Here is a 9,099-nt window from a genome sequence, read left to right as displayed (position 1 = left end):
GTTTTTTGAAGCAATCATGGTCTGCTTCTTTATGTGATTTGAAATTGACCATTGTCTCTGTGCTGCCTATAAGTTACTGCATTTATTTTATGTTTGCTTACTGTGTTGTAGCTTCTTGCTTTGTTTTGTTTTGATATGCCCAAATAGGATGCTTGAGTGAGCTAACTTGATTATTTTCACCTTTGAAGTTCTAATGTCCTGTCACCAGATGGTTAGAGCTGTTACCAGGTATATCAGCCTAGGAGTCCATTCAATTTTTTTGCATGAATTCAGCTCAGGTGTCCAGGTAGTCAGTCACCAGCTGTGTGGTACAGGCTCTCTCCTACAGTCTTAGACCAGCAGGGTGCTTGGTTTAGGCACAGGTTTCTGGTTGCAGCAGGGGGTCACACTCTGGGCAAGGCAGGTTGCTGACAACCATCCCTCCAAGTGTCTGTGAGGAAAGTGTGTCCCTGTTCCCTAGAGCACACAGGTGGGTGAGTTCTGCAGCCAGACCATAGGCTCCCAATGCTTTTGGCTGTATGGCCTGGGAGGCTCCACTTATCCTTGGACCCCGTCACTGGTGGCTTGGTGGTGTGGGTGGAGCCACCAGTTCTCAAGTCCCTGAGGTGGGTAAAGACCCTGCTTAATTGGTAGAGTCATGTCAAACAGCAAAAACCCACCTTTTCACTGCACAGCTGAAACACTTGAAGTCAGATCTTAGGCACATACACCGATGCAATCTGCCAAAAAGGGGCTAAGCTGCTGAAATGGGTCCACCCAGGTCCATGCAGAGGTGAAAGGCATTCAAAGTCTGTGCACCGTTTGTCCCTGGACAGAAGCCACTTCTGCCCTGAGTTCCCAGTTTAGAGGAGCTGGCAGATTATTTTTCCTCCATTTGTTAATTTGTTCCTTCTGCAAGGCTGGGAGAATGGCTCAGGACGCGCAGCAGAACCTATCTCCAATACCCAAAAACCCACTGCCCTCGAGTCAATTCCGACTCATAGTGACCCTATAGTGACCCTGTCTGAGGCCCAGGGAAATCTACAGGTGCTGCAGTCAGCTTGGGGGCCTGGGGCAGAAGGAGGAGGGATCAGATAAATAGGAGAGAGTTCTTTCACAAGGGGTGCTATTTAATTCATGAGGTAAATTAGACACAAACACTGATTTTTTGCCAAGAGTGCTGTTCTTCGTTGAGTCCGGAGGTGTGAGTAGGCTTTGTGTGGCTTGCTGTCTCTCCCTAAGGAAACCGCATCCCGAATGCTACCTCTAGCCCCACCATGGTTGTGCCAAATGATCGTGCCTGAGGCACCAGGTCCCGCCAGTCAGGTTAGGCAACTTCTTGACGCTTCTGAACTGTCTCTCCCCCTCCCCCCGCCGCTCAGTTGAATTTCCTAACTTTGTCTTTGATGTTCAGGGTTCCTAGCTTGTCATATATACAATCAATTCACCTGTTTTTTTCAGATCTTTGTTGTAAGAGGGATCACTGGAAGCGTCTGACTGCTCCGCCATCTTGGCTCCACCTCCTCCATAGGGTTTTCAATGGCTGATTTTTTTGGAGGTTGATAACGCAGAGACTTAATTTATTACTAACCCTGGGCCCATGGTAGGAACTCAATAAATATCTGTCATGTGATTAAATTAATGAGCAAACATTTAATTCTGCAGCTACCTTTGCTGTGTAAAATACTTTGGACTTGAAAATACGGTTGTCCAAGGGGCACACTCCAGCCCCTCAGGAAACAGTGGATGCAGAACCTTCCCGTTAGGGAGGGAAAACAGTTTCTCGGAGCCTTTCAATGTTTCATGGGAATCCACTTTTGCCTCCCTTAAGGGCTTTCTTTTGTGTTTCTCACTCTATATGCCTATGAGTCTAATTACCATGTTTTTCTGGTGATTCAAGATGTTCTTGGCTACAGACAGATGAAATCCTGCTACAAATTGAGCCTCCAAGGAACTTAAAAGGAGATGTTTATCATGGAAACCTGTCCTCCGGTATGCCTTAAGTGAGGCACAGGCATTTGAAGACAGAAGACCCAGACACCAATATGAAATTAACAAGAAGCGGTTCCTAGGAGGGTGATGGGGAGCATTAGAGCCAAAATAAGCAGTCAGCTGAGTCCAATGAGGGTGCTAATGAGCTGTTGTACATGGTCCTGGCAAATTGGCCCCACATACATAATTTTCCTCAAGGTATTGTTAAAATCAAATGATTCCCTTATTTTGAGTATCCATTTACACAGTAATTATTTTGGTATTTTGTAGTGACTTTTGCAGTTAAATTAGGCAATTCTTCTCCTGCTTGTGTAGATAACGTAATAATTTTTTAATTATTTGTTTTCTACTGGCCAAATTGTTTCCATGATCCCATTAGAAAATCTTCTGTAGTGATTCCAATGGATTTATTGAACTACTGGTGACAACTACACTGATGAACTGCAGGCTGCCTGCTGCTAAATTCAGCCAATGAATATCAAATACCTTCCATTTTCTTTGGAACACAGAGAGAAGCTAATCATTCTGAACTATGGACATACTTCTTTTTTTTTTTTATTGAACTTTAGATGAAGATTTATGGAACAAACTAGTTTCTCATCAAACAGTACACACGTTGTTGTATGACATTGGTTAACAACCCCACGGCATGTCAACACTCTCCCTTCTCAACTCTGGGTTCCCTATTACCAGCTGTCCTGTTCCCTCCTACCTTCCAGTCCTCGCCCCAGGGCTGGTGTGCACCTTTAGTCTTTTTTTGTTCCATGGGACTCTTCAATCTTTGGCTGAAGTGTGAACTTCCAGAGTGGCCTCATTACTGAGCTGAAAAGGTGTCCGGGGACCATACTGTCAGGGTTTCTCTCCAGCCTGGTCTTTCTTTTTGCGTTAGAATTTTGTTCTACATTTTTCTCCAGCTCTGTCTGGGACCCTCTATTGTGATCCCTGTCTCTCCCCAAGGAAACCGCATCCAAATGGTCCCTATAGCCCTCAGCCCAGCAATTCATTCCCTCAGGGAGTTTCGATGTGTCTGTGGAGCTACCATGGCCTTGCCTTGTACGGGTTGTGCTGGCTTCCCCAGTATTGTGTACTGTCTTACCCTTCACCAAAGTTTCCACTTATCTATTTTCTATTAAGTGTTTTTCCATCCCCAACCCTCGTAACAATCAAACATTGTTTCTTTTTCATGAGTTTTTACAGTAGTGGTCTCATACAATATTTGTCCTTTTGTGACTGACTTATTTCACTGAACATAATGTCCTCCAGATGTATCCATGTCATGAGATGATTCACAGATTCATTGTTATTCTTTAGCATTGCATAATACTCCATTGTGTGTATGTACCACAGTTTGTTTATCCATTCACCTGTTGATGAGCATCTAGGCTGTTTCCATCTTTTTGCTGTTGTGAACAATGCTGCGGTGAACATGGGTGTACATATATCTATTCGTGTAATGACTCTTATTTCTCTAGGATATATTCCTAGGAGTTGGATTGCTGGATCATATGGCATTTCTATTTCTAGCTTTCTAAGGAAGCACCATATCATTTTCCAAAAAGGGTGTATCATTTTGCATTCTCACCAGCAGTACATGAGAGTTCTGATCTCCCCACATTCTCTCCAACATTTATTTTCTGTTTTTTTGATTTGTGCCAGTAATGCTGGGGTGAGATGGTATCTCATTGTGGTTTTGATTTGCATTTCTCTGATGGCTAGAGATCCTTAGCATTTCCTCATGTGTCTGTTGGCAGCTTGAATGTCTTATTTGGTGAAGTGTGTTCATTTCCTTTGCCCATTTTTCAATTGGATTATATGTCTTTTTGTTGTAGAGGTGTTGGGTTTTCTTGTAGATTTTAGAGATTAGACCTTTGTCTAATTTGTAATAGCCAAAATTTTTTTCCCAGTCTGTAGGTTCTCTTTTTACCCTTTTGGTGAAGTTTTTTCGTGAGCTTAAGTGTTTAATTTTTAGAAGATCCCAGTTATCTAGCTTATCCTCTGGAGCTTGTGTGTTGTTGGTTGTGATTTGTACCTTGTTAATGCCGTGTATTAGGGCCTCTAGTGTTGATCCTATGAACGTCATGGTTTTTGGCTTTATATTTAGGTCTTTGATCCATTTTGAGTTAGTTTTTCTATATGCTGTGAGTTATGGGTCCTGTTTCATTTTTCTGCAGATGGACGCCAAGCTTTGCCAGCACCATTTGTTGAAAAGACTGTCTTTTCCCCATTAGATAGACTTTGGGCCCTTGTCAGAGATCAGGTGACTATAGGTGGATGGGTTTACATATGGGTTCTCAATTCTGTTCCATTGGTCAATGTATCTGTAGTTGTGCCAGTACCAGGCTGTTTTGACTACTGTACCTGTATACTAGGTTCTGAGGTCAAGCAGTGCGAGTCCTCCTACTTTATTCTTCTTTAGTAGTGTTTTACTTATCGGGGGCTTCTTCCCTTTCCATATAAAGTTAATGATAAGTTTTTCCATCTCTTTAAAGAATTTTGTTGGTATATGGATCTTGATTGCATTGTATTTGTAAATCGCTTTGGGTAGAATTGTTATTTTCTGAATGTTGAGTCTACCTACCCATGAGCATGGTATGTTTGTCCATTTATGTAGATCTCTTTTGGTTTCTTGCAGTAGTGTTTTGTAGTTTTCTTTATATAGGTCTTTTATATCCCTGGTTAGATTTATTCCCAAGTACTTTATTTTTGGAGGGGCTATTATAAATGGTACTGTTTTCCTGATTTCCTTTTCATTGTTCTTTTTACTGGTATATAGGAATACAACTGATTTTTGTATGTTTATCTTGTATCCTACAACTCTGCTGAATCTTTCTATTAATTCCAGTAGTTTTCTTGTGGAGTCTTTTGGATTTTCTAAGTACAGTATCATATCATCTGCAAATAGGGACAGTTTAACTTCTTCATTACCAATTGGGGTGCGCTTTATTTCTGTTTGTTGCCTTATTGCTCGATGGCACTAGTTTTTTTTTTTTAAGACTTCCAACACAATGTTCAATAGGAGTGGTGATAAGGACATCCTTGTCTTGTTCCTGTTCTCAAGGGGAATGTTTTCAGCCTCTCTCCACTGAGAACGATATTGGCTGTTGGTTTTGCATAGATGCTCTTTATTACGTTGAGAAAATTTCCTTCCGTATCCATTTTATTGAGAGTTTTTATTAGGAATGGGTGTTAGACTTTGTTGAATGCCTTTTCTGCATCCTTTTCTTGCCTTTTATTTATGTAGTGGATTACATTGATTGATTTTCTAATGTTGAACCATCCTTGTATACCTGGTGTGAATCCTACTTGGTCATGGTGTATTTTTTTTGATATGATGCTGAATGCTATTGGCTAGAATTTTGTTGAAAATTTTTACATCTAAATTCATGAGAGATATTGGTCTGTAATTTTCTTTTTTCTGGTGTCTTTGCCTGGTTTTAGCATCAGGGTTATGCTGGCTTCATAGAATGAATTCAGAAGTATCACTTCCTTTTCTATGTTCTGAAATAGAACATACTACTGGTGTAAGCTCTTCTCTGAGTGGTAGAATTCTCCAGTAAAGTCTTCTGGACCAGGGCTTTTTTTTTGTTGGGAGTTTTTTTTATTGCCTTGTCAATCTCTTCTCTTGTTATGGGTCTGTTCAGCTTTTCAACATCATTTTGTGTTAGTTTGGGTAGGTCGTGTGTTTCTAGAAATTTGTCCATTTCCTCTAAGTTTTCAAATTTGTTGGAGTAAGGTTTTTCATAACACTCTGTTATAATCCTTTTTATTTCAGTTGGGTCTGTTGTAAGGTCCCCAATTTCATTCCTTATTTAGGTTATTTGCGTTCTTGCCTGTTTTTCTTTTGTCAGTTTGACCAGTATTTTGTTGATTTTGTTGATCCTTTCTAAGAACCAACTTTTGGTTTTGTTGATTCTTTCTGTAGTTTTTCTATTCTCTATTGCATTTATTTTTGGTCTAATCTTTATTATTTTCTTTCTTCTGGTGACTGTGGGCTTCTTTTGCTTTTCTCTTTCTATTTGTTCAAGCTGCATAATGTTTTGATTTTGTCCCTTTCCTCTTCTTTGATGTGTGCATCTAGTGCTATAAATTGACCTCTGAGGACTGCTTTTGCTGTGTCCCAAAGATTTTGGTATGACGTGTTTTCATTCTCTTTGATTCTAGGAACTTTTTGATTTCTTCTATTACCCAGTGGTTTTTTTAAGCAAGGTGTTATTCAGTTTCCATGTCATTGATTTTTTTTTCCTTACTCTTCCTGTTGTAATTTCTAGTTTGATGGCATTGTGGTCGGAGAAGATATTTTTGTATTATTTTAGTGTTTTAGATTTTGTTGTGGGTTGCTCTGTGGCCTAAGATGTGGTCATTCTGGAGAACTTTCCATGTGCTTTGGAAAAGATTGTGTGCTTTGCAGTTGTTCGGTGGAGTGTTCTATATATGTCTACGAGATCGAGTTGGCTGATTGTGTTCTTTAGCTCTTCTGTATCTTTGTTGAGTTTCTTTCTAGACATTCTGTCCTTTACTGAAAGTGGTGCGTTGAAGTTTCCTACTATAATTATGGAACTGTCAATTTCTGTTTTCAGTGCTGTTTGAGTGTGTCTTACGTATTTTGGAGTCCTGTCATTGGGTGCATAGATGTTTATTATGGTTAAGTCTTCATGATGGATCATTCCTTTAATCATTATATGGTGCCCTTCTTTGTCTTTTATGGTGGATTTTGTTTTAAAGTCTCTTCTATCTGAGATTAGTATTGCCACTCTTGCTCTTTTTTGGTAGTTATTTGCTTGATATACTTTTTACATCCTTTGATTTTTAATAAATTTGTATCTTTGTTTCTAAGGTGTGGCTCTTGGAGACAGCATATTGATGGATCCTATCATGCATTCTATCACTCTGTGTCTCTTTATGGGTGCATTTATGCCATTTACATTCAGTGTAATTATTGATAGGTGTGAGTTTATTGCTGTCATTTTGTAATGCTTTTTTTTTGTGGTGCTAACATTTTCTTTGTTCCTCTTACTCTTCCGTGCTGAGTTCCTTTTGTTTGTGGATTTCTTTTTGTTTTTGTAGATTTAGTTTTTATTGAGACTTTACATTTTTCTTCTTTATTTTGATGAGTAAGTTTGTTAACTTTCTTTGTGGTCTCCTTGAAATTTACCCTTGTCTTCCTAGGTTTGAACCAGTCTATTATTACTTGGTATCGCCTTGCCTTCCTCTCCATTAGAGAGTTCTATACCTATACCATTTATTCCCTCTTTTATTGTTTTGACATTGTCATTTACAGATTAACCTCTCTGGTTCCTGTTGCAATTGTTTTGGCTTTGGATAGTCCTTGAGAGTTCATTTCCTAGGTTGGTATCTAGCTGGCACAATTTTGCATCCTAGATTCAGGCTGTGGTCTGATATTGTTTGTTCTCAGGCTGACGGACTCCCTTTAATAATCCTTGTAAGTTTCATTTGGTTTTCACATATTCTGTTAATTTCTGTTTATCTGGAAATGTCCTAATTTCACCATCATATTTGAATGAAAGTTTTGCAGAGTATATTATTCTTGGTAGCACAATGTTGAATAAGAGTGGTGATAAAGGGTATCCTTGTCTGGTTCCTGATCTCAGTGGGAATGTTTTCAGGCTCTCTCCATTTAGGGTGATGTTGGCTGTTGGCTTTGTATAAATGCCCTTTATTATGTTGAGAAATTTTCCTTCTATTCCTATTTTGCTGAGAGTTTTTGTCATGAATGAGTGTTAAACTTTGTCAAATGCCTTTTCTGAATCAGTTGATAAAATCATGTAATTCTTGTCTTTTGTTTTATTTATGTGGTGAATTACATTAATTGTTTTTCTAATCTTGAACCATCCCTGCATACCTGGTATTAATCCCACTTGGTCATGGTGAATTTTTTTTTTTTTTTGATATGTTGTTGAATTCTATTGGCTAGAATTTTGTTGAGGATTTTTGCATCTACATTCATGAGGGACATAGGTCTATAATTTTCTTTTCTTGTGGTGTCTTTACCTGGTTTTGGTATCAGAGATATGGTGGCTTCATAGAATGAGTTTGGTAGTATTCCATCCTTTTCTATGCTCTGAAATACCTTTAGTAGTAGTGGTGTTAACTGTTCTCTGACGGTTTGGTAGAACTCTGCAGTGAAGCCATCTGGACCATGGGTTTTTTTTGTTGGGAGTTTTTTTATTACTTTTTCCATCTCTTCTTTTGTTATGGGTCTATTTAGTTGTTCTAACTCTGTTTGTGTTAGTTTAGGTAGGTAGTGTGTTTCTAGGAATTCATCCATTTCTTCTAGGTTTTCAAATTTGTTCGAGTATAGTTTTTCATAGTAATCTGATATGATTCTTTTAATTTCAGTTGGGTCTGTTGTAATATCACCCATCTCATTTCTTATTTGGGTTATTTGCTTCCTCTCCTGTTTTTCTTTTGTCAGTTTGGCCAGTGGTTTAGCAATTTTGTTGATTTTTTCCAAAAACTCGCTTTTGGTCTTGTTAATTCTTTCAACTGTTTTTCTGTTTTCTATTTCATTTATTTCAGCTCTAATTTTTATTATTTGTTTTCTGGTGCCTGAGGGTTTCTTTTGTTGCTCTCTTTCTATTTGTTCAAGTTGTAGGGATAATTCTTTGATTTTGGCCCTTTCTCTTTTTTTATGTATGCATTCATTGATATAAATTGGCCTCTGAGCACTGCTTTCACTGTGTCCTAAAAGTTCTGATAGGAAGTGTTTTCATTCTCATTGGATTCTCTGAATTTCTTTATTCCAAACTTAATGTCTTCTATAATCCAGTCTTTTTTGAGCAGGGTATTGTTCAGTTTCCAAGTGTTTGATTTCTTTTCCCTGCTTTTCCTGTTATTGTTTTCCACTTTTATGGCCTTATGGTCAGAGAAGATGCTTTGTAATATTTCAATGTTTTGGATTCTGCTAAGGCTTGCTTTATGACCTAATATGTGGTCTATTCTAGAGAATGTTGCATGTGCAGTAGAAAAGAAAGTATACTTGGTCGCTGTTGGGTGGAGCCTTCTGTATATGTCTATGATGTCAAGTTGGTTGATTGTGGCATTTAGATCTTCCTTGTCTTTATTGAGCTTCTTTCTGGATGTCCTGTCCTTTACCGAAAGTGGTGTGTT

Source organism: Loxodonta africana, chromosome 4 (assembly GCF_030014295.1).
Source record: "Loxodonta africana isolate mLoxAfr1 chromosome 4, mLoxAfr1.hap2, whole genome shotgun sequence".
Lineage (NCBI taxonomy): Eukaryota > Metazoa > Chordata > Mammalia > Proboscidea > Elephantidae > Loxodonta > Loxodonta africana.
This window is presented reverse-complemented; position numbering follows the sequence as displayed.